The sequence below is a fragment of the Lontra canadensis genome, unplaced genomic scaffold (genome assembly GCF_010015895.1).
Source record: "Lontra canadensis isolate GAN:19392208 unplaced genomic scaffold, GSC_riverotter_1.0 scaffold106, whole genome shotgun sequence".
In the NCBI taxonomy this organism is placed as follows: domain Eukaryota; kingdom Metazoa; phylum Chordata; class Mammalia; order Carnivora; family Mustelidae; genus Lontra; species Lontra canadensis.
In genome coordinates, this window is record NW_022631100.1 from 2,764,433 (window position 1) to 2,790,630 (window position 26,198).

At 40.2% G+C, this 26,198-nt stretch overlaps 1 pseudogene; it reads right to left on the reverse strand.

Annotated features, from left to right (window-relative positions):
* LOC116855800 overlaps nucleotides 1-26,198 on the reverse strand; it is a 62,267-nt pseudogene that overhangs the window by 12,988 nt on the left and 23,081 nt on the right.

A 26,198-nucleotide genomic window follows, 5' to 3' on the forward strand; every position in this document is an offset into this window, starting at 1 on the left:
CAACAGGGTTTACATCTGACTTCATTTGGAAGGATTTCTGAAAGAAACCTAAAGACAAAAGGTGGTAGAGGGAAGTAAAAACAAGGACATCAAAGGAAAACTGAAGTCAGGTTCTTCCAGAGAAAATCACAGAGGCCAGAAACTTAGATCACTATAGAAATGAAAAAGAACAAAAGAAGCCTTATTTCAAAGGGAGTCAGTAAGCCCTGAAGGGGGAGTTCTGCACACCAACACTTGTACCACCTAAAGACCTCAGCAGGAAAAAAGCAGTATATCTGCATTTCCCAAAAGGAAGCAGCTTACTGTTGGGTCCCCCAATAATGGGTCTGTGATTAAGGGAGCAAGATGGATACAAAGCGAAGGTCAAGCAAAGCTTTATTTTGTGCCAAGGATCGAGAATCAAACCCCAGCCGGGGCCACGCCTCTTACAGAGAGCGCAACCCCTCCCTGCCTCACAGACTAATTTTTATAGAGCAAAGGCCAGGTAGTTGGGCCTGGCCACACACAGGTGGCGAATGAGATTGTAACACACAGAGAAAGCTGCACAGTCATGCTAGGTCACCCATAAGTGACCAATTGAATTACAATTTACCCTATAGTAGACATTTGCACTAGCCTATCACCTTGGTGAGAATTGGCACCCAAAAGGCGGGGCCCACACTCCTTGGTAGCTAGGGAGACAGTATGTGTGCTTTACTGATTGGATGTCTCCACCTGACCCCACTCATCCCTGCATTTGGGCTGTTATCTCTACCTGACCTGACCCACCCTTGTATTTGGGCTTTGTTACCCGGGACTGGTTTCCCAGACTTGCTTTTAAATAAGTTCCCCTGGGGGTGGGGGGGCGGGCAGGGTCAATTTTACTGCATAAACAACAAAATGGCTGTTCAACCGAGGTGGGGCGCTCTGGCTAAGTAGGCCCTTACACTTACCACCCCAGGAGGAGGGAAAAATGTCCTCCAGCCCAGCAAGAGCTCAGCCATAAGAAGTCCCCACAACCCTGAACTCTCTCCCTCCTCCAGTAGGCTTTCATTCCACACAGCCCCTAACTTCCTCCTTTCCTCTATAAAAGCAAGCTCCCCTCCTTTGTTTTCTGCACTTCCCTGTAGTTTGTTACAGTTTGTACACCCCAAATTGCAATTCTCAAATAAACTAATTTTCCTGGTCCACTAGCTGGCTATTTTACTTTTAAGGTTGACAGAAATGAAGAGCCTTAAAGAATAAATGAAGATAATTAAATCTTATATTTCTTATTCTTAATTAATATAACAGATAACTCTTTATTCAAAGTAATAATAACAACAACGTATGGACTGGTTCAAGCTTGTGGATTAAGTCCAATGAATGACAACAGTGTTACAGAGGGCAGGAGGGAGGAATAGTAATGCTCTGCCACAAGGAACCTGTGCCCCCTCTCCCCCATGAAGTATATGGTGGAATCTGAAAGTGAACCTAGAATGGTTGTAAATATATACTACCAAACCTGAGGGCAACCGCTAGAAAAACTATTTTTTTTTAAGTATAATCAATATGTTAAGAGAGGAAAGACAAGAGAACATAAAATGCTCAATTAAAACCAGAAAGGGCAGAAAATGGAGATGATTTTTTTAAAAAGAAAATGAACAAGCACAAAGAATACAAAACAATTACAAGTATGGTGATATTAATCCAATCATGTCACTAATCATTTTAAATATAAATGGCTTAAATGTACCAATTAAAAGACCAGCAAAAGAGACAAGACCCAAATATATTCTGTTTACAAAAAAGCCACTTTTAAATATAAAGAAACATATAGTATCAACAGTAAAGGGATGGAGAAGATATGCCAAGCTAACACTAATCCCAAAAGAATGATAAAATAGCTATAGTAATTTCATTACGAGCAGACTTCAAGACCAAAAATTATCCAGGATAAAGAGGGGCGTAACACTGGCATAAAGGAGTCAATTCTCCCAGAAGCCATAGCAATACTTCATGTGTACGTGCCCCGAGAGAGAGCTGAAATGCCTGAGGAAACAGATGAACCAACCATACTGGCTAGAGACTTCAGTACTCTCTCTCAGTAACTGACAGATCCAGCCAGCAGAATAACAGCAGGATAACAGAACTGAATAGCACCATCAATCAACTGATTCTAAACGACAGAATATTTCATCTAACAGCAGAATGTACATTCTTTTTTTTTTTTAATGGCCAGTCAGCCAACATATAGTACATCCTTAGTTTTTTTTTAAAGATTTTTTTTATTTATTTGACAGATAGAGATCACAAGTAGGCAGGGAGGCAGGCAGAGAGAGAGGAGGAAGCAGGGTCCCCACTGAGCAGAGAGCCTGATGTGGGGCTCCATCCCAGGACCCTAGGATCATGACCTGAGCCAAAGGCAGAGGCTTTAACCCACTGAGGCACCTAGGTGTCCCACATCCTTAGTTTCTGATGTAGTGTTCTTTAGTTCATTGTTGCGTATCACACCCAATGCTCATCACACATGCATTCTCTTTAAGTGTGCATAAAACATTCGCTAGGACATACCATATTCTGGGTCATAAAACATACCTCAGCAAATTTAAAAGAATAGAAATCATACAAAGAATGCCCCCCTAGACCACAATGGGATTAAACTAGAAATCAGTAATAGGAAGCTGGTTGGAAAAAAATCCCAAAATATTTGGAGATGAAACAACAACTTCTAAATAACACTGGGGTCAAAGAGGAAATTAAGAGAAATGTAAAAATATTTGAATGAAAATACAACACACCAAAATTTGTGCAATGCAGCAAAAGCAGTACTTAGAGGAAAATTTATAGCATTCAATATGTATATTAGAAGAGAAACATGTAAAGTCAATAATCTGAACTTCCAGTTTAGGAAACCAGAGAAAGAACAATTTAAACTAAAGCAAGCAGAAGAAAAGAACTAATAAAAGTTAAAGCATAAACAAATGAAAACAGGAAAACAATAAAGAAAGTCAATGAAATCAAAAGCTAGCTCTTTAAAATACTCCTGGTAAACCTCCAGCTGGGACAACCTAGAGAAAAAGAGAGAAGACACAAATCATAGGAATAACTTGTTTTATTATGCTCCACCTTATCACACTTTCCAGATACTGCATTTTTTATAAATTGGAAGGTCTGTGACAACCCCATGTGAAATAAGTCTATCAGCGCCATTTTCCAACATCTGCTCACTTTGTGACTCACATTTTGGTGACTCTCAAAATTACTCGAACTTTCTCATTAGTATTATATTTGTTATGGTAATCTGTGACCAATGATCCTTGGTTACTATTATAATTGTTCTGGGGCACCATGAACCTCACCACATAAGACTGCAAACTTAATAAACGTTGTACTTTCACTAGTCCACAAACCAATAGCTTCTCTGCCTCACTTCCTCTGCTCAGGCTTCTCTATACCCTGAGATACACAATATTGAAATTAGGCTAATTAATAACCCTATAATGGCCTTAAAGTGCTCAAGTGAAAAGAAAATAAATAAATAAATAAATAATCTCTCACTCTAAATAAAAAAACTAGATGTGATTAAGTTTAGTGAGGAAGGCATGTCAAAAGCCATGACAGGCTGAAAGTGAGGCCCTCTTGCACCAAAACAGTTATCTAAATGGTGAATGCAAAGGAAAGGTTCTTGAAGGAAATTAAAAGTGCCACTGAAAAAATAAAATTAAAAAAAAAATAAATAAATACAAGTGCCACTCCAGTGAACAAATGATAAGAAAGCAAAACAATCTGACTGCTGATATGGAGACAGTTTTAGAGGTCTGGACAGAAGAACAAACTAGTCACAACATTCCCCTAAGCAAAAGCCCAATCCAGAGCAAGGCCCTAACTCTCCCCAAGCCCATGAAGGCTGAGAGATGAGGAAGCCGCAGAAGAAAAGTTTGAAGCTAGCATGGGCTGGTTCATGAGTTTAAGCAAAGAAACTCTTTCCATAACATAAAAGTACATAGCAATGTAGAAATACAAGTGCTGATACAGAAGCTGAGCAAATTATCCAGAAGATTAGGCAGATCATTCATGAAGGTGTCTATGCTAAACAACAGATTTTCAGTGTAGATGAAACAGCCTAATATTAGAAGAAAGATGCCATTTAGGATTTTCAGGATCTTCATAGCTAAAGAGATGTCAATCCCTGGCTTCAAAACTTCAAAGGGACAGGCTGATTCCCTTGTCAAGGGATAATGCAGCTGGTAACTACATTGAAGCCAATGCTCATTTACCATTCCCCAAATCCTAAGGCCCTTAAGAATTATGCTAAGTCAACTCTGCTTGTGTTCTGTAAATGCAACAACAAAGCCTGGATGACACCACATCGATTTACACTATGGTTTACTGAATATTTTAAGCCTACTATTGAGATCTACTGCTCAGAGAAAAAGGTTCCTTTCAATATTACTTTTCATTGACAAGATATCTTGTTTCCCAGGAGCTCTGATAGAGAGGTACCATGACATTAATGCTGTTTTCCTGCCTGCTAGCCCAACATCCATTCCGCAGCCCATGGATCAAGGAGTCATTTCAACTTTCAAGTCTTATCATTTAAGAAATATATTTCATAAGGTTATTGCTGCCATAAACAGTGATTCCTTTAATGGATCTGGGCAAAGTAAATCGAAAGCCTTCTGGAAAGGATTCCCCTCTTAGATACCATCAAGAACATTTGTGATTCATGGGAAAAGGTCAAAATATCATTAACAGGAGCATAACAGGAGCTTAAAGGTCAAAATATCATTAACAGGCAAGTCAAAATATCTTAACAAGACGTCACTGAAGATGTGATGGAGACAGCAAGAGAAGTGGAATCAAGAGTGGAACATGAAGGTGGGACTGAATTGCTACAATCTTGTGATAAAATTTGAATGGATGAGGATCTGCTTCTTGTGAATGAGCAAAGAGTAGTTTCTTGAGATGGAATTTACTCCTGGGGAAGATGCTGTGAAGACTGTTGAAATGACAACAAAAGATTTAGAATATCACATAAACTAAGCTGACAGAGGAGAAGCAGGGATTGAAGGACTGACTTCAATTTTGAAAGAAGTTCTATTGTGGGCAAAATGTTATCAAACAGCACTACATGCCACAGAGAAATCATTTGTGAAAGAGTTAATTGATGTGGTAAGCTTCACTGTTGCCTTATTTTAAGAACTCACCACCTTCAGTAACCACCTTCAGTAGCCACCCCCCTGATCAGTCAGCAGCCATCAACACTGAGGCAAAACCCTCCTCCAGCAAAAAGATTACAACTCACTGAAAATTCACATGATGGTTAGCATTTTTTAAAATAATACTTTTAAATTAAGGTTATGTATTTTGTTTTTCTAGACATTATGCTATTGTACACTTAACAGACCAAAATATAGTGTAAACATAACTTTTATATGCACTGGGAAACCAAAAAATTTATTTGACTGGCTTCATTGTGGTCTAGAACCAAACCGACAATACTTAGAACCAAACCTACTAATATCAGAAATGAAAGAGCAGCCATCACTTCTGATCTCCTAGACATTAAAAGAATATAAACTCTATGCCACAAATTTGATAACTTAGATAAAACAGACCAAGTTCTTGAAAGACACAACCTATCAAAACATGCACAAGAAATAGATAATCTGAATAGGCCTGGTCTAATAAAGGAATCAAATCAACAATTAACAATCATCCATGAGACGCCTGGGTGGCTCAGTCGGTTAAGCAGCTGCCTTTGGCTCAGCTCATGATCCCAGGATCCTGGGATCAAGTCCCATATCGGGCTCCCAGCTCAGCGGGGAGCCTGCTTCTCCCTCTGCCTGCTGCTCTCCCTGCTTGTGCTCACTCGCTCTTTCTGACAAATAAATAAAATATTTTTTAAATTATTATTTATTTATTTTTTATTTTTTTTAAAGACTTAATTTATTTATTTGACAGAGAGAGAGCTCACAAGTAGGCAGAGAGGCAGGCAGAGAGAGAGGGAAGAAGGCTCCCCACTGAGCAGAGAGCCCAATGCAGGGCTCAATCCCAGGACCCTGAGATCATGACCTGAGCTGAAGGCAGAGGCTTTAACTCACTGAGCCACGCAGGTGCCCAAATAAAATCTTTTTTAAAAAATAATTAAAACAAACAAACAAAGAAACAAACGCAATCATCCAAACACAGAAACAACAGGCCCAGATGGTTTCACTGGTGCATTCTACCAAATATTTACATATTTGGAGAAATGATACCAGTTCTCTACAATCTGTTCCAGGAAATAGAAGCGAAGGGAACACTTTCTAATTTATTCTATGAGGCCACCATTAACCTAATACCAAAACCAGATAAGGGTATAGCAAGGAAGGGGTACCTGGGTAGCTCAGTTGATTAAGAATCTGATCTTAGTTCAAGTCACGATCTCGGGGTCCTGGGATTGAGCCCCATGGCGGGCTTCACACTCAGTGGGGAGTCTGCTTGTCTCTCTCCCTCCCTGTCCCCCAGCTCATGCTCCCTCTCTCTCAAATGAATAAATAAAATCTTTTTAAAAAGATACAGTAAGAAAGAAAAACTATGAACCAGTACCTCTCATAAAGAGAGATGCAAAAATCCTTAACAAGGTATTAGCAAACCATTTCCAGTAATGTATGAAAAGAATTATACACCGTGACCAATGGAACTTATCCTTTGTATGCAACACTGGTTCAACATTCAAAAGTCAATCAAGGCAATTCATCACATCAACAGGCTAACGTAGAGAAGAAAAATCATGTGATCCTATCACTGACCTTCCACCTTCACAAAGATTACACTCAAAATCTATCATAGACTTAAATGCAAAATGAAAAACTATAAAACATCAGAGAAAATCTGTATGACCTTAGTTTAGCGGTAAGTTTTTAGAGACAACATCAAAAGCATGATCCATGAAAGAAAAAAAACTGGTAAGTTGGACTTCATTAAAATTAAAACCACAGGGCACCTCGGTGGCTCAGTAGATTAAAGCCTCTGCCTTCAGCTCAGGTCACGATCCCAGGATCTTGGGATCAAGCCCAGCATCGTGCTCTCTGCTCCGCAAGGAGCCTGCTTCCTCCTCTCTCTCTGCTTGCCTCTTTGCCTACTTGTGATCTCTGTCTGCCAAGTAAATAAATAAAATCTAAAAAAAAAAAAGTTAAAAAAAATTAAAAACCAGTCTGTGGGGCACCTGGGTGGCTCAGTTAGTTAAGGATCTAACTCTTGATTCCAACTCAGGACATAACCTCAGGGTTGTGAGACTGAGCCCCATGTGGGACTCTGCGCTGGGCATGGAGCCTGCTTAAAATTCTATCTTCCTCTGGCCCTCCTTCCCCCTCTCTAAAATTAAAAACTGGTCTGTAAAGGACACTCTTAAAATAATGTGAAGACAAGCCAGACTGGGAGAAAACATCTACAACACACATATCTAATAAAGAACTGGTATTCAAAATATACATAAAGAACTATTAAAATAAATAGAAAACAAACTCAATTAAAATATGAACAAAGATCTAAACAGACCATATCAAAAAAGATATACAATGGTAAATAAGCATGTGAAAAGACGCTTCACATCATATACCATTGCAAATTAAAATGAGACACCACCACACACCTATCAGAATGGCTAAAATCCAGCAAACTGACACCACCAAATGCTGAGAATGTGGAGTAACAGGAACTCTCATTCATTATGGTAGGAAGCAGAATCGCACAGCTACTTTGCAAGACAGTGTGGCAGTTTCTTACAAAGGTATACAGTCTTACCATTCAATCTAGTAATTATGCTTTTAGGTATTTACCCAAATGACTTGAAATCTTTTGTCCACAGAAAAAAACAGTATACGAATGTTAATAGCAGCTTTTTCATAGTGCCAAAACTTGGAAGCAACCAAGATGAATGGATAAACTGTAGTGCATGTGTACAACTGAGTATTATACAGTGATAAAAAAAGAAACAAGCTATTAAGCCACAAAAAGACATGGAGCAAGCTTAAATGCATACTGCTTCGTGAAAGAAGCCAGTTTGAAAAGACTTTGTACTATTAAATCCCAACTAAATGACATTCTGGAAAAGGCAAAATTACACAGACAGTAAGACAATCAGTGGTTGCCAAAGAGGGTGTGTGTGGGGTGGATACCGTAATGGTAGACATATGTCATTAAACATTTGTCAAAACTCATGTAAACACAAACAGTAAACAGTCTATGGATTTTAGTTGATAACAATGTATTGATACTGGTTCATCACTGAGTGGGGGAGAGAGGGGTCTCTAGGAAGTCCAAGTAAGATCTGCTCAATTTTCTATAAACTTAAAACTCTCTAAAAAAAGAAATCTATCAAAAACAAAATAACACAATAGAACAGCCACCTGGAACTAGCAGTAATTAGGAACTAGTACCCTGTTTGGAGGAGAACACAGGCAGTGTCTGAATATTTCTGGAAGTTACTTGTGGACAAGAACTTCATCTTCTGATCCTAGTCACCTATGTGATGCCAGTGCCTGCCTTTCACATAATAGTCCTTAAAAGTCTGATCAATAAATAAATGCACTGAACAAATGAACGAAAAGTAATTGCAGTGAAAGAGAATATAAAGAAGTACAGTGGAGGCAGGGAAGGAAAACTCTGGCAAGTTTGACCCATCATGAGGTGGTATCTGTAGCATTTGAATTTATTGCTGTACACACAGGTGTCACAGAAATTCCCACAGGAAGAATGATTTTTGTTGAACCTTTATGCCTGGTTCCCAACTTGCCCTCTCCTTCCCCTCCTCCTCTCCCCACCCCCACTCAACAACTGGTTTTAGATGAAGAGGCTTCTGTTGTGGCAGTAGAGACCCCGGCTGTATCTGGAGTGTGAGCATCCAGATTCATCTCCAGGACCCTAAGCCCCGGAAGAACAAGCTGTCTCGGGCAGGGCCGGCACCACGCAGACGGGTTTCCATCCTTGCAGTCTCCAGAGCAAATTCCTGGCAGCTTTCGTTTTCTATCACCAAGATTTAGTAACACCAAGATCTGGTCTCAGAGAATCCTGAGTCACAAATAACCCATTCAGGAAACCCCCGAAAAAACCCAAAAAACAAGGGACATTTTCTTTTATAAAATTTTCATTCTGCCCAACAAGAAACTACAATACCAGACTATGTGGGTTCAGGGCTGGACACCTGGCAACCCAGGTTGTGAGGATTAAGTGTCCTAACCAGGGAAAAGGCTAAACACTCAGGGCAGCTTCCTTCCAGCCTGATTTCTGGTAAAAAGTGAGAAAGGAAAGATAATGCAGAAAAGGAGGAAGTTGGTACAAACCACTTACTTTGGAAGTCTGAATAAAAGAAAAGTGAACTATGAAGGTAGTTAGAGACAGCCACACTAAATAACTTTTTTTCTTTTTTAAGAAGGGGATAACTAATAATAAGGTTTGAAGAATAAATGGAAACTAATAAACCCTGTATGACATATGAATTCTTAATTTATATACAAAAATGCTTTAAAAAGAAAATATTACTGTTATCCTTGCACAAGGACTTAAAATCTCAATGGAATTATCATTAGAAAACATTCTAGAGGGGTCCCTGGGTGGCTCAGTTGGTTAAGCGTCTGCCTTCAGCTCAGGGTCCTGGGATGGAGCCTGCATCAGGCTCCCTGCTCAGTGGGGAGTCTGCTTCCCCCTCTTCCTGTACCCCTTCCCCATCTCGTGCTCTCTTTGTCCCTCTCAAGTAAATAAAAATCTTTAAAATAAAAAAATTTTTCAAAAAAACCCCATTCTAGATATTTTAAATTCAAGTCTTTTCAGTGAGGCAGAGAACAAATGCACGCCTAATATCACAATCCAGTCTGTCAACACCTAAGGTAGGACCTAGCAGAGATGTCCTCTCTGAAAATTATAACCAAATATTAGGTAAAGGTATGGGAAGACTCAGAGCTTAGGTGCTAATTCTGTCATTAGGACTGATAAACTGATTCAGGGAGCAAATTAAATGTTTACCCACTTCATTTTTGATTAGCAGTTAAACTAATTTAGCCCACCTGCTGTACACAAGCACGGTCAAGGTAAGGCACAGGATTTGCAATGAAGGAAAAATGTTTCCCAAGGTGGGTTTTTTAAAATTAATTATTTTTAAATTTAACATATAATGTATTATTTGCCCTAGGGGTACAAGTCTGTGAATCATCAGGCTTACACACTTCACAGCACTCATCATAGCACATACCCTCGCCAATGTCCATAACCCAACCACCCTCTCCCTACCCCTCTCCCCCCTGCAACCCTCAGTTTGTTTTGTGAGATTAAGAGTCTCTTACGGTTTGTCTCCCTCTCGATCCCATCTTGTTTCATTTTTTTCCTTCCCTACCTCCTAAATCCCCCACTTTGCCTCTCAAAATCCTCATATCAGGGAGATCATATGATACCTGTCTTTCTCTGATTGACTTATTTCGCTCAGCATAATACCCTCTAGTTCCATCCACATCATTGCAAATGCAAGATTTCATTTCCTTTGATGGCTGCATAGTATTCCATTGTGTATATATACCACATCCTCTTTATCCATTTATCTGTTGATGGACATCTTGGTTATTTCCATAGTTTGGCTATTATGAACATTGCTGCTATAAACATTCGGGTGCACGTGCCCCTTCAGATCACTACATTTGTATCTTTAGGGTAAATACACAGTAGTGCAATTGCTGGGTCATAGGGCAGCTCTATTTTCAACTTTTTGAGGAACCTCCATGCTGTCTTCCTGAGTGGCTACACCAGCTTGCATTCCCACCAACACTGTAGGAGGGTTTCCCTTTCTCCGCATCCTTGCCAGCATCTGTGTCGTTTCCTGACTTGTTAATTTGATCCATTCTGACTGGTGTGAGGTGGTGTCTCATTGGAGTTTTGATTTGTATTTCCCTGATGCCGAGTGACGCGGAGCACTTTTTCATGTGTCCAAGGTGGGTTTTAATGTACCACTCTTATTTTAGCTAAAAGGTTGACATTAATTTATTCAAGCTTATCAACTATTTAACACAAAGAAATAATTTATCAATTTTGCATCCATATACAGATTACAAGCAATTGTTTTCTTTACATGTGAATGTAAAAAACAGCATCAGAAGATTAAAAGTTTTCTACAAGCTATTATATTGAGATGAATTAACATTAACTATTCATCTTCCTTTTTCATCGATTAGTAGATTAAGGCTAAAATATAACCATTTTGATGCTAACAAAAATGAAAGCAGTTGTATTATCAATAATGAATGAAGCTGACAACTAGTTATTCCATACAGGATCACTAATTATCGACATTTTCATGCAAGCCTAAAAAATGGCACATCTGAAAATTTTTAAAGTTCTTAAAAATACTGAAACAGGTGGACATGTGAAATGTCCAACTTGATTTCAGCTTAGGTCATGATTTCTGGGTTTTGAGATCAAACCCCTGCTTAAGATTCTCTCTTTCCAGAAAAGATACCCTTCAACAGATGAATAGGTAAAGGAGATATGGTCCAAATATGCAATGGAATATTGTGCCTCCATCAGAAAGGATGAATACCCAACTTTTTTATCAACATGGACAGGACTGGAGGAGATTATGCTGAGTGAAATAAGTCAAGCAGAGAGAGTCAATTACGGTATGGTTTACCTTACTTGTGGAGCATAAGGAATAACACGGAGCATATTTGAGCATTAGGAGAAGGAAAGGAAAAGTGAATTGGGGGAAATTGGAAGGGGAGATGAAGCATGAGAGACTGTGCACTCTGAGAAATGAACTGAGGGTTTTGGAGGGGAAGGGGGTGGAGGGATGGGTGAGCCTGGTGGTGGGTATTGAGGAGGGCACAAATTGCATGGAGCACCGGGTGTGGTGCATAAACAATGAATCTTGGAACACGGAAAAAATAAAATTTTAAAAATATAATAAAAATAATTTTAAAAATAAAAATGGGAAACAAAATAAAAGTTATGGGACAATCCTAATTTTCCCCATTGATTATTAAGAAGGCTTCCAATGGTTTTAACTTGCATGGTCATTTTTATGGTCCTGCACTGTGGTCTAAAAGGAGGTCTGTGGGGTGCCTGGGTGGCTCAGTCAGTTAAGTGTCTGCCTTGAGCTCAAGTCATGATCTCAGAGTCCTAGGATTGAGCCCCAGATCAGGCTTTCTGCTCAGTGGCCAGTCAGCTTCTCCCTCCCTGATCTGCCTCAAATAAATAAAATCTTAAAAGAAAAAAATAAAAATAAAAAACAAAATGAGCTCTGTATGTAAAATTAATGAATTAAATGTATCATTTCAGAATTCAGAAAAATAACAACAGAGTAAACCCAAAGATAGGAGAAAGAAGAAAATAAAGGTAAGAGTGCAGATTCATGAAATTGAAAACAAAGATACAATGGAGAGAACTGAAAAACTGGTTCATGACTAATCAGGAATAATCAAGGAAAATGTATGTGCTTACACACTTACATCACCTACTCTAACTCTACAGAGGAGAATAATGTCAATGAAAAAACTGTACTTTTTTTGAGTTCTCAAATATTTGAGCGTAATAAGTGGCAACAGAGAGGTATCTTTCTGGTCTTCAAAACTTTAGAGTCCACAAGACACATTATCTCACCGCATTGTCAAACAGTTCAGAAGGTGTTGTCATCATCCCCTTTAGCATGCCAACTGGCTCACAGACATGAAACATTGCCCAAAGTCAAACAAGTTGACAGCAGCACACTGAGGTGCTGGGCAGCCTGCTATCTGCCAGGGTCTCAAGGGAAAATAAAATTTAGCCTGGCCTCCTTGTCCTAGGTCATAAGATCTTTCCTGTGCTTCAGATGAGGAGGGAGGAAGCTCTATGATCCATGCTGACACTGATGCCACCTACCATACTCTCTAGGGGTCACCAACTCTTATAACCTTTGTTCTGTCTCGCTTGCCTACAGAGCACATAGTCAAGGACCCAATATGGTTGTCCACCAAGTGGAAGAAGGTGACCACCAAGTTACCCTTAGGGCTTATTAGCCACATTAAGGAAACCCTGGGTTATTGCCCACCCTACAAATCATGAAGGGAAAATTCATCCATGAGGCTCCTGAGGATGAGATGAGGCAATGAATGAAGTACATGACACAGAGCAGGCAGGCACTTAATGAGATTTGAATTTCTGTATGAAGCACAGCAATACAAGGGCAAGCAGTCCCTGTAAGCGCCATATATGCTATATTATCTAACACACATTTTACATACATATAAAACTTCTCTGTAATTTCCATCCTTCCTAACCCTGTACCATAACACCTGGCATTTATGGTTAGCACCCTAGTGAAATCATCACCCTTTCCCAGGGGACCAGTGAGGTCTCATCACCACAGCTGCCAGCCTCTCTGGGGCCTCTTTGGCCACTGACACTCTGACACTCTGCTTCCTGCTCATCTCCCTCTCGAAAAGGTCCCCATCATGGGATTCCCATGTTCTTTCTCTTTAATGGCCCCTTCTAGGCTGGCTGGCTCTTTTTCCCTTTGCCTCAGTGAAGTATGGTATAGTGCAAAGAGAGGAACTCAGATTCTAAGGTTGAACCACCTATTATCAACTGTGTGATCTAAGGCACACCCTTCCCTTCCAGGTCTCACCTATGAAGTCAGAGATAGTCAAAGTGCCTACACCCAACTCAGGGCCGTTGGGTGGATGAGGTGAAATGACACCCATTGGGTGCTGCGCCATATGCCTGGCAGAGCGAGCACCCGGCGTCTTCTGTGAGACATGCTGTATATGAGCATCCTCAAGGGAAGAAAAGACTGGAAGAGAATATAGTGGTGACAAAGTACTTGTGTTAAAGTGGTAAAATTACAGGTGACTTTTTTCTTCTGGTCCCAGGTTTTTTTTGTTTTGTTTTTTAAGATTTTATTTATTTATTTGACAGAAAGAGAGATCACAAGTAGGCAGAGAGGCAGGCAGAGAGAGAGAGAGGAGGAAACAGGCTCCCTGTTGAGCAGAGAGCCTGACGCGGGGCTCAATCCCAGGACCCTGAGAGCATGACCTGAGCCGCAGGCAGAGGCTTTAACCCACTGAGCTACCCAGGCGCCCCCGGCCCCCCAGTTTTCAAAAAATGAATGAGCCTGTGAGATCACACAGACACATGAACAGAGAGGAAGAAGAGAGGAGGAAAGAAAGTAAAGTAGCAGAGGCTGAGAAAATGCACCTCAGAGTTCATGATTACAAGTCACCCAAAGGCTGAAAAGAAAAACAAAAGGGCAGAAAAACAGAAACTACCCCCCCAAATCCCTAACTCTTCCTCTGCTTGGAGTCCCACTTCCCAAATAGGAACAGACTGCAAAAGATGGCTATGGTTTTCAGGAGAAAAAGCAAGTGTCCAGGAAAAGCAACAATCGTAATGTCTGAAGTATATACATGCTAGTGAAACCATACTCCATGTGGGAGAAAAACATAATCCCACTCAGAGACACAGAATGCCGGAAGCACTATGCAGTCTGAGGCACAGCTAAAGTAAGGACATTTGTTTAAGTCCTTCCCTTTCACTGAAAATTGCTAAAACAAGACCTTTGATATCTGTCCTCCTAAAAGCTATGTCCTCTCCCCCTCAGATGTATTCCTTGGCTAACAATGCTGAAGAATGCTCTCTGGCTGCAGGGTCATGAGACATGAGAGGATGTATATGCCGGGGCTTCCAGAGAAAGGTTTCCTCCTTTGTAAAGGGCACAACTGAGAAGAAATTCTCCTTCCTGCTTTTGGACACAATGGGAAGAGAGAGGATGTGATGCTTAAGACTAGCAATGGCAGCCATCTTGGCCCCATGAGTTAGACTTGAGGATGAGAAGGAAGAGAGAAGGGACCTAAGCTCTTAGTAATCATTACCCAACTAGGAATTTGTTACCCCTGGACTTCTCATGTGGGTTAATGAACATCCTTTATGCCTAAGCCACTACTAATTGGGTACTTGTTACTTTTAGGCAAAAGCATCTTAAAATTATTCACAAAGCATTTGGTGAGCTGTTGTGTTAAGAGGGATATCTAAATGAAAACACCCATAGCCAGGAATAAAAAATGGCATGGCTACAGCTCTGTCTTAATAGATGTCAATCCAAATGACAAGTATAAAATAAGCAAAAGGTGAATCACCTTTTTCCTCCAGCTTTTAGCTCCTTTCCCACCCTCCCCCCACAAAGTGAGAAGAGAGACTAAAATGCTCAGTTCCTAATTCACGCTCATAATACACTTGGTCAGGTTTTCCAAGTAGAATCCTCACACCAAATTTCTATGAATTAGGTCAATATTTTACCTAGAGGGTATTTTCTTCCACCTCCCAAAGTACAAAAGTATCAGAATATAACAGAAATTCCATGTAGGGGTGCCCGGGTGGCTCAGTGGGTTAAGCCTCTGCCTTTGGCTCAGGTGATCTCAGGGTCCTGGGATCGAGCCCCACATTAGGTTCTCTGCTCAGTGGGGAGCCAGCTTCTCCCTCTCTCTCTGCCTGCTGCTCTACCTGCTTGTGATCTCTCTCTCTGTTGAATAAATAAATAAAATTTTTTTTAAAAGTTCATGTAAAAAAGTATATAAAATCAGAAAGTTTGTCCTACAGCAGCATTAAAAAAATATTTGAATTCAATATTAAAATGAAAACTACTCCTGTAATCTCAGTTTTAGAAAGGATAAGAATTCTTCAGCATCCCTTTCAGTTCCTTCCTAAGCAAAATTTTTTTTTTTTAAAGATTTTATTTATTTATTTGACAGATAGAGATCACAAGTAGGCAGAGAGGCAGGCAGAGAGAGAGAGAGAGAGGAGGAAGCAGGCTCCCTGCAGAGCAGAGAGCCCGATGTGGGGCTCGATCCCAGGACCCTGAGATCATGACCTGAGCCGAAGGCAGAGGCTTTAACCCACTGAGCCACCCAGGCGCCCCGTAAGCAAAATTTTTAACTGAAAATTTTAAAACTAGGATTTGTTGGGGATGGGGTTGGGGGGGGCAGACACAAAGGTTTTTCAGAGACAATACTCTTCAGGAATGAAAATTTTGAATTGATTAGTGATCTTCAAAATGAAATGACCCTTCAGTCTTATCAGATGGGATTTACAATGTTTCATAATAAAGTTATGAATATCAACACCAAAAGTCAGTAATTAGACAGTAAAACCTTCTTGAAAAATGAGAGAAACAGAATCTACCTTAGGTCTCTTTCATCTATGAAATCTGATTAGTCTTTCATACATGGAATTTAAACAGACATACAGTAGTATTTTAGCCTACAGTTTAAACAAAATAAAAAACCAGGCACGGGAAAACAAATTAAACACTGGGCCTCCAGAAGCAAAGCTTGCTAGGGAGGCTCTTTATTGTAAAATTGCTGCAGGTGAGCAGGAAATTACTAACTAGACTACATGGTGACTATAAGCAAAAAGACAACTTGAAACAAAAATAAAACACAAGTTATTTCCACTCCCTCTGAACAGAACACATATCCACATGAAAGAAATTTTGTCACTGCAACATAGTTTCTTCGTTGAAACTGAAGTTTTCAGCCTGTGTTTGCAACAACATGGTTGCTGTGGAAATAGCTGATTCAACATTATGAATTCACAGCTGAAAAAAGGTGTGGAACAGAAATCTTAGAAACAGTGGCAAGAACCATAAAACATTAAAAAGGCACACTGAACGACGGTGAATCAGAGCACCATATGGTTTAATGTAGGGGTCATGCATTTTCCCATGGCCGCTGACACAAACAGGATGTTTCTTTTCAATTTAATCCTATTTTTGGAAACCTCTAATCGTCTCCATCATCCCAGTAAGTTTTACTACCTGCTTCTGTCTACACAAAGCAGTGTGTGTTTTATTAAAAGGACTCTGCTGAGGACAGAGTTTCTAGAGTCCATACCTTGCCAGAACATGCACAAGTGATGGCACCAAAAGAACACGAGTCAGGGCTTTGAAAAATTTCTGCATGTAACTATTCTAGTGTACTAAATAGAGAAGTGTGGACTTCTTCATCACATGACATCACTTCAGACTTAGGTTTCAAGACTCTTCACAAACTCTTCAAGAACCGAAGTTGTCAGAGAATGTTCCTGACCCCCAGGTCCACTTTACATCCTGCAGCCCAGCCCCCAACCCCAACCCTGTTACCACACCTTCAATCTGTTCCTCCACTTTTACGGGCCAGGTAAGAGCTCTCCAAGCAATCTTGAAAACCCTTAAGGCCCTTTATATAGAAATGATGTGAATTATCTGAATCCTAAATGTGTATGTTCCCTACAACCCCCACCCCCACCCCCAGCTTCCCTTTCTGCTTTTTTATTGGAGAAACACTTTTCTTTACATACACACACTTTATCAATATTTTCCTCTGGTTCTGAACATCTCAAATTATGGCAAACATTTTGAAGCCAGAAATCTTACCTCTTGTAAAATAAAACATACTCATTTAAAATAAAACATTCATTCTTTAAGATTTTAAAATGATGGTTAGGTGTGGGGCTATTAGAAAAGGAAAAACAGCGACTTTTCCACCTTTAGGAGAGGGCACAGTGAACGGACTCTGTAAACAGAAACCGAGATTCCCTTGGTGGCTGGAAGTGCTAAGGGTATGGCAGCCCTCCGAGTGTGCACGGGAGATCAATTCACACCAGCAAAACCGGCAAAATCACAACTGAGAGCAACTGTGGAAGCAGCGAGAGCCAAGAGCAGGACGTAAAGGAGTCTGACTTTGTGCTAGGTGAGTCACAGGAAACACTCCTGCCACAGTCAGGAGGCCTACCATGCCCATCTCCTTAAGAACGTAGTTCAAAGCTCCCTGGGCTTCATGCTCTAGGGATCCGAGGGGAAGGGCTAGGGCCCTAAGTCTAGAGGCAGATGCCCAATTCCTAGGGAAGAGGGAAGCCAGTCACTGGCCTTGGCCTGCCCTCGAACTAAGCCTCCACTTTCAACAGACCAGCAAACTCAATCATCCTAGAAGTGAACACACTGGAGTACTGGGCTAGCTCTTCTTACTATTCTGGATTTGGGCCACTTCGTATGTTCTTACAAGGGCTCACAGGAGGAAAGGCCCTGCAACCAGCTTAACTTGTGTTTGTATATAATGGATGGTCAGCTCATCCAGCTCTGTCGACACAGGGGACCCGGTGGCAATCTCACCAATCCTGGCCACTCCATCATAGTAGGCTTTTCCCACAAGGATCATAGCTAGACAAGGAAGGTAACACAAAAAAATCATCACTTAGACAAAGGAAAGAGGCAGTGCCGTGGAGGTTGCTTTCAAATACCTCTCAGTTCCTCCAGGCTGCAGGAAGGTTTGGGCTGTGCCAAGGATGGCTTTCAGAAGGCAGGACTGGTGCTTAATAGCTGTGCCAGGGGCAGAGGTCCCTCCACTGCACTTCCAGAGGACCCCACTCAGTGGAAAACCCTATAGGATCCTCACCTTAGACCAGACCTGGGGAACCTTAACAGCAGGCTCTGGAAGTCCAGAAAAGATCCTGCCTTCATCACGATGCCAGTTCCAGAGTGGATGTGTTTTCAACATCAAATTAGGGCTGCAAACACAACCACTCTAGCAAGAAATCTTTCCTCAGCTAGTTATTCTACAGCTCTACAGGTCTGCAACATTATTAGTTAGAAGAACATTTGTATGGGATGCCCCAGGAACCTGGTCTTTCAATGGCTTTTACCTGGGTGGCTCGGTCGTTAAGCCTCTGCCTTCGGCTCACATCATGATCCCAGAGTCCTGGGATCGAGCCCCATATCAGGCTCCTTGCTCACTGGGGAGCCTGCTTCTCCCCTGCCTGCCGTTCCCCCTACTTGTGCTTGCTCTCTGTCTCTGTGTCTCTCTCCCTCTCTCTTGCTTGCTCTGTGTCAAATAAATAAATAACATCTCAAAAAATAAAAAATAAAAAAATAAAGAAAGAAAAAGGTATTCTGAGCCACAACCAATAATACATTTGTTGTCAGGGAAAAAAATCTATGATATTTGAAATACATTATCATTCTAGAAACAACAGAATAACCTGAAAAGTAACTGAAGGTTCTATCCCCCCACCACCACCTTTTTGTCAGAGACAAGGGAAACTTTCATTGCTGTAGAAACTGGATTCTAATCATCTTAAAATAGTATCTCTCCTTTCAAATTGATTCTGATGACTAAATTTTAAGGTACAAAAATCTGTTTTTGATTTTTCTTTTCCTTTCTTTTTCTTTGGGGAGGGGAATTGGGGGCAAGAGAGACCTGGGCTTGAATTCTACCTTACTTATAAAGGTAGCTATCCTTTCTGAAACAAAGGACGGTCATCAAGAAAATGTCTTAATAGCATAAGCACTGAACAAACAAATGAAAGTTATTAATACGGATTCCTTCTTTCACTTTACAACAACCAGGCTTTTCAATAAGACCTAGCCTATTTAGAGTGATTTTAAAGAGAATTTACTTCAAAGACTAACTTTGAAGAATACAGAATTTTGGAGCTAAAAGAGCCCTTAGGAATCTCTAAGATTCCTTTTCTTTTACTGTGAAGAAAACCAGAGGCCATTCCAATGGCTTTGCCCCAATTTTATAATGGGTATTGTTTTAAAATGGTGAATTAAAAAGGCATTTCAAGTCTAAAAGGGGGAGTTACAGAACAAATTATGTACAAGTTCAGCTGAAGATATTACTAGCCAAAAAAGTAGTATTTTCATGGTAAATTCATCCATTTTAGCATTTCTTGTTGAGTTAAAAAGTTACAAAAGTTATATTTTTTACTATATGTGCACAACTTTAACAACTGTAATGCTCTATTATACAGTTATTTCATAAGTTTGAGAATAACCTTAAAGTATAATTGCAAAAAAAGAATAACAAGTAGCATTTATGTGGACTTTCCATGCCATTACCTAAGTTCATCCACCTAAGAATATGAAGATGTTGGTGCGAGGTATTATCACCCTGTTTCATGAAGGAGAGTGGAGTGGAAATATGCTAGGACATGCCCAAGGTCAGTGGCAAATCAGAAGGAGTGCATTAAATTCCAGCTAAGACAACCTCAGTTCTAAATTATAGTGCTTTCTGACTCTCTGATCTCAGCTAGAATGGAAAAAGAGAGGACTCCACCTAAAAACAAGGTTGGTATCCAATAAACTGTCAAGCTAATACATGCAATATTTTAGAATGAAGATTTTATATTTTAAGATACAGATAAAGCTGAAAAAGCAGTGGAAGAATGGCATGAAGGTTTACACAACAAAGAAACAAAATTTTTGGTCTGCATTCACACATTATTTTGAAATTTTTCATTAACTGATGACTTATGTTTAAAACTAACTTCAGAATGGCAGAGGGCGCCTGGGTGGCTCAGTGGGGTAAAGCCTCTGCCTTTGGCTCAGGTCATGATCCCTGGGTCCTGGGATCGAGCCCCACATCGGGCTCTCTGCTCAGCAGGGAGCCTGCTTCCTCCTCTCTCTCTGCCTGCTTCTCTGCCTACTTGTGATCTCTGTCTGTCAAATAAATAAATAAAGTCTTTTTTTTTTAAGATCTTATTCATTTATTTGACAGACAGAGATCACAAGTAGGCAGAGAGGCAGGCAGAGAGAGAGGGGGAAGCAGGCGTCCCACTGAGCAGAGAGACCGATGCGGGGCTCGATCCCAGGACCCTGGGATCATGACCCCAGCTGAAAGCAGAAGCTTTAACCCACTGAGCCACCCAGGTGCCCCTAAATAAATAAAATTAAAAAAAAAAAAAAACCCAACTTCAGAATGGCAAAATATCCTCGCTTTTACATAAAGTAGAGCTAACTTTAAAAACTATATAATTTATCCAGAACTTAATAAAGAATCAAACAATATTCTCATAATTTTGCCATCCCCACTTTGTGAATAAGAGAGTTTAAGAGTTTCTATCACTTATTGTTTTAAGGAAACAAAGCACATTTGTTCTATTTTAGTGGTTGACCAACTAATTTACCAATCTAATCTATATACTTCTACCAGATAATTTTCCCTTAAGATATGATTTCATTAGGCTACAATTCTGCTCAAAAACTTGTAATGGCCTCCACTGCCCAAAGTGTAAGCCCATACGTCATAGAGTTCATGGTAGATTTGTACAGTAATGGTCTTCAATAAACCACACCTCCCAGAATTCCCAACCTTTGTAGTTGCCTATACATCGATGGGCGGCTTGGTCATCTGACTTGCCTTGGCCAATGGGATGCCAACAAGCCTAACTCCCACAGAGGTCTGCATTCTTGCAACAGCCTGCTGTGTCCCCAGGAGGGAGGGAGGGAAGGAGCCCAGAGCGCTGGCTGACTGCAGCTGCAGGATTGAGCCCCTGGGGACTAGAGAACTGCACTGTCTTTATAGGACCTCGAGAAATAATAAATTATTGTCTTAGGCCACCAAGTTTAGGGACCCTTGATAAGGTGACAATAGTTAACTGACGCTGCATTCAAATGCATTAATAACCTGACCCTACTCCACCTTGTATTTTACTATTCCCCAACAGCTTCCCACCCATGCCAGTGTGGGTCTCAGATCTTGGCTTGGGTGCTGTCTTTTCTGCCTGAAACCTAACATCCGTCAGTTAGCACAGCTCCTACAAGGCCCCCTGCCTGCTCTGTTCCCCACCAGCCTTCATGACTCAAATTCCTGTGATGCTGCTCTTTCCATGCTCTTTGTTAGCTTCGCATGTTGTCCTGATTTATGACCCAAGTGTCAAATGCACATCTGGCATCCTAAACTGTGCTACAAATTCTTACCAAGGACTTTACAAATTCTTCTTGATTTCTCAATGGCTTCAGTCAAAAACAGATGGCCTGCAAAAAAAACTGGAAATACTTTAAAAGTGCAGAATAATCCCTTTAGGGAGAAGCCTTGTTAGCAAGAGACTAAGCTGCTGGCAGGTCATTGAGTCACTTTATAAAACTCTGCCTCAGAGAGGTAGCAAGTGCCAGAAACAAACAAACAAATCACTGGGGGTTATAGTGATTTCCTTCACATGGGCATCTAAGGCAATGACTCTGTGGTCTCATGACTAAGCAGTCATCAAGGAAGAGTCAGCTGTGCAAGAATTCTAAAACAAGTCTTCTTCCTGCTCTTTGAAGGGGTGAGGGGTTACCTACAGAAGTCACTAATACTGCTTGGGAGATGAGGGAGGATTTCCGAGCGCAGCAAATGTCTGGCAAACAACACAGAGATGCAGAAGAAAGTAAATAAGCACTTTACTTTTCCATGACTATGACAACTGGACACCTGTCATCCAAAGGCTAGCTGCCATACCCCCCCTTTCCTGGGGCATGCTTATGCTGAGGGTGTGTAAGTTCATGGGTTTATTCTCAAAATCTCAAGAGGGAGCAGCCAAAGGTGGGCCAAGGTAAAAGGGAGAAATAAGCTATACATAAAAGACACATAACCTGATCTGAAGTTTTCAAATCTAAAACTGTTAAAAACTAAATTTTCTACTTACATTACTTGGTGGTCTTAGTGTGGTATAGGGTGAAACTGAACATTTTGGGGGTGACCCTTATTACATAAGGAGAATTGTTTTGACTGTGTTAGAATTTGGTGATTTGGCATCTCAAGTTTTTAAGGTGATCATTGATAACATTCACCTTTTAGTAGGGAAATGCATGTATAGATACAGGTCAGCTTTCTCAAAAAAAAAAAAAAGTCTTGAAACTAGTGAACAAGTCTGGTTCACACAGAGAGACAAAAGCAAATGCTTGAATTCATTTTACAGGAAACACTCATCTTGAAATGAGATCTAAGTTCAACCTTTAATTTAGATGTTTTTCCATTCAGACTAAAAATTTGCTCATATCACTGTCAAAAGTTATAGACCCAAAGGCAAGAAATTCTTCTTTATAAAGAGAACAATTCCTCTGCTATAAGATACTAATAAATATTTTAAATATACATTTCATATGTTATTAATTCACAAAGAATTTGTTTTGCACAGTGGAAAACATATTGACAGCAATGACATAAAATACTGAGTCACATCAATAACCATGATTTGATCATTACATGTATCACTTTTAACAGTCTGTGATTCCATTTATTCATTTCAAATACACTAATATCCTATCATTGCAAACTTCCATAGAATTAAATAATTTCAACCAACTTAAAGATCTTTAAAAAATTCACTATTAAGCACATCAAAATAATTAAGTAAAATATTTACTGAATGGTTTTTATATGTGCACTATATTTATAAATTTAGAAAAGAGACTTACCATTAACAGCTTTTTCATAATTTTTCCTAGGTTTATTAAATTTTGTAGCCCAGGATTGAACTGTTCCATAACATTCTGACAAATAAACAAAACAAACAAACTAATAAAGTAAGCAAACAGTAGATCAAATAATTTTTATATTTTGTCACTACATAACCTGGGATACCTATGTATGCTTGCCAGTATAGTCTACAAAGCCATGAACACTTATTTCAAATAACAGAGAGCACATACTTCCTTATGGCCATATGGAACAGGGTCCTTGCACCAGCAAGGCATGTGTAACCCTACTAGTTTTCTATTGCCCAAGGGCTGCCTAGAACCTACTGTTAAGTGGAGCAAGTGACAGATACGCATACCTACAAAGCATACCCCACAGGGGCTATGGGGCCAGAAGCTGATGCTCCCTTTGGGGTTTAAGTAGGTTAATGGTTGTCAGGCTAGGGTTAACAACAGGTGCACATGATTGGAACTTAATTATATGAGCAATGTCTTGGTTATCAATTGAACAGAAATTTCTAAGAGCTCTTGTTTATTCATTAAGTACTCATGTAGTAACCATCAAGTGGTAGGTCCTACGCACACAGTAGATGGGAAGGCATGGTTTCCCTATCATGGATTTCATGATGCCATAGCATGCAAATGTTATGGTTTTCATTTTTAAAAGTGTCACTCCTGTAGCAACAGAAAGTCATAAACACAGAAACAAATGCTATGGTAACTACTGAGACATGCAATTATTTAGACTGTTGACCTAAATTTAAAATATCCGAAATCGAAGTAGAGACAATAGGTCATTCCTACAGGGCTCTGACTTCTTGACTCAGAACACATGTATCTACAAATACATTCCACCTACGAATAATGAGCTTCACAGTATTCCAGACAGACCATTCAAGTCTCTTTACTCTCCCCCTCAAAATATGAACCCTATTTTTAGAGGACCAAGCAATAAAAAGAATGAAAAATACCCAACATTCAAAGAGGCAGATACTTGATATACATGCTCTGCTGGATAAAAAGGTTCTCCTTTATAAATCAGTAGAGAGAGAATAACCTTTATTTTATCAAACAGTGATAAAGGCTTATCATGAAAAACAATCCCTCAAACCTGAACTTACGCCCAAGAGCACTTTCAACTAAGCTGTTATTCTTGTATTTATTTCCATAGTTTGGGATAATATTCTTGATTTTTCAATTTTGGAAAATAACCACTGGCTTTTTACTACAGTACATGAGGGCTCTGCTCTCCAAACCACCCACCCCACTTTCCCTACTTCAATCCTTCCTATATAATTAAATGGCAATTTCCTAGTAGGTCAATAGTGTTTATTAGGACTTTGTAAATACCCATCATACAATGCAAGGAATATACTAAGGATTATGTTTCCTTTCTTGATACAGTCTCTCTTTCTCTTGGGATTAACAATCATCTCATCCCCCTCCTCCCAGCTTAGTTTTCCATGAATCCACCTTAAATTTTTCCACATGCTCTATCACATCTAACGGAAGTCTATCAGTATTTTTCAAATGCACAAAGTTGTCAGCTAATCTTCCATTCCATTTTCTCCCAGAACTTCCTCCAAGGACTCTCCGTCCTCTTGCTCAGTCTGGCCTGACTGTCCCTGCCATGCTGTTACCCTTGCATGCCCCTTTCTGATCCCCTGTGTTAGAGCTTTCATTAACTGGACTCCACACCTTCCTCTTTCTTCATTTATTCCTATTTGCTGGAGATCATTTGCCAAGAGCAACCTAAGAAATGATGCCTAAGAGGTAAGTTTGAGTCCCCATGTGTCTGAAATTATCTTTACCTTGACATTTGATTGATATTTTGCTGGGTAGAGTATTACAGAGCTCAAGTGGATTCTCCCTTAGAATTTTAAAGATATTGCTCCACTATTTTTAACATCCGGTTTTGCTACTGATAAGTCAGCTGTCATTTCTTCTTCCTTTGTATAGAACTTTGGTAGGGGGATGCTTATTTCTGGAAGCTCTGTGTACTACGTAATGGTCTACCTCAGTGTGGGACTTTTTTCTTTTATTTTACTGGGCACTTGATTCACCCCTTCCATATACAAAATTACATCCTTTAGGTCTGAAAAATGTTCCTATTTTGTTTCCTATCTCTCCCAACTTTCTGAAATTCTGATGAGTATTTTACATATCCTGATTTCTTCTCTAATCATTTTACCTTTTTTCTCTGGTTTTCCACTTTTTGTTTCCCCATTTCTGAAAGTAACAACTTCACATTCTAAACTCTTTTATTATGTTATTTTATTTTTAAAGATTTATTTATTTTGGAGAGAGGGAGGGAGGGAGTGCACCCAAGAGCAGGGAGGGGCAGAGGGAGGAGAGACAGAATCTTGAGCTGAGTCCCCACTAGGGCTCTTTCAGAGACTTTAGTTATCCTCCTGCACCCCTCTTCCCGTTTCTCTTCAGGATTTATCTGAGAGATAGAGCACAAGTGAGTGAGCATGAGAGCAGGGGGAGGGGCAGAAATAAAGAAACTTCAAGCAGACTCCCTCACTGAGTGCGGAGCCCAGTGCTGGGCTCAATCCCATTACCCATGAGATCATGACCTGAGCTGAAACCCAGAGCTGGATGCTTAACCAAGTCAACCAGAGTTGGACACTTAACCAAGTCAACCAGGCACCCCCGGTTATTCCTTTTTAAAAGCATCGCATTCTCGTTTTGTGAATGTAATTTTGTCTCTAATTTGAATCAACTGAAAGTAATATTTTTGTTATTTTCTTCCAGTTCCCCATGTTATCTCCTGATTATTTCTTTTCATTGTTTGGTATCCATCTGTCTTTTATGTTGGAGACTTTCATCAAACATCTGATGAAACGTGATCACCAGTTTGTATTTAAGAGTAAAGCCCTAGAGGAGCACCTAGGTGGCTCAGTGGGTTAAAGCCTCTGCCTCCGGCTCAGGTCATGATCCCAGGGTCCTGGGATTGAGCCCCACATCGGGCTCTCTGCTCAGCAGGGAGCCTGCTTCCTCCTCTCTCTCCCCCTGCCTCTCTGTC